We start from the raw sequence: 767 nt of genomic DNA, 5'->3' as shown, positions 1-767 counted from the left end.
TTGCATAGCAGTGTCTCAGAACAGAATATCAAGATGTTTCATAATGTTGTCAGAAGTTTGTAATGCTGGTTCACATGCTTTCATTTATGAATGAAACTTCTGTTTCATGCAATTCTTCAATCATTCATTGATATACTAATCTTGATTGATTAATAAACTGATGAAATCTTCATCTACACTCAGTTTCATGAGCATTTCCATTCTTCATGATGAGTAGAGAGTGAGATCAGAAGCATTGAAATATGCAGAAGTATTTAAGCATTCTTTCAGTGCTTTTATATTCAATTCTGTAGATGTTAAAATTGCATGAGTTCCTTGTTATGATAATTGTTAAATCTCTTCATATTGATGTTGTTGAGTTGCATGCATATCAGCTATTTATTATTATTGTAGTTTCAACATTGCTCAGAGTCACTGTGGCACTATGTCTATACTTCCCCGGTGGCCGAATGGTTAATGCGGCCACCTGGTAGCGCCTTGGCGTGGGAAACCAAGGCGCGTGGGTTCGAAACCCGCAGGGGATACATTAAATCCGGAACCCAAGCACCTCAGGTTCCTAATAAATACAGAGGTGTACAAATCGCTCCAATGAATCGCTCTATGTTCCTGGGCTGGGAAGTTATTATCGCATGTATCTAATTGTCACTCCTTTGTATTTTCCTATGTTCTTGTTATCTTGGCGTGGTCTCAACACCTGTATTTCCTCCTGTATAACCAACACTTGACCTGTATTTAACATCACGCAAGGACTCATCATAAGCTCCGCT

The 767-nt window shown here is 38.6% G+C and overlaps 1 pseudogene across 1 annotated transcript; it reads left to right on the top strand.

Annotated features, from left to right (window-relative positions):
- The first annotated feature begins 435 nt into the window (after positions 1-435).
- BDCG_17799 lies at positions 436-523 on the top strand (annotated as a pseudogene). Its single transcript has one exon. The product of its transcript is annotated as a tRNA-OTHER (tRNA).
- Positions 524-767: the final 244 nt, after the last annotated feature.

This window comes from Blastomyces dermatitidis, assembly GCF_000003525.1.
Source record: "Blastomyces dermatitidis ER-3 genomic scaffold supercont1.11, whole genome shotgun sequence".
Classification (NCBI taxonomy): domain Eukaryota; kingdom Fungi; phylum Ascomycota; class Eurotiomycetes; order Onygenales; family Ajellomycetaceae; genus Blastomyces; species Blastomyces dermatitidis.
The sequence above is the reverse complement of the archived record's forward strand: the minus strand, read 5'-3'. Positions and strand labels throughout refer to the sequence as shown.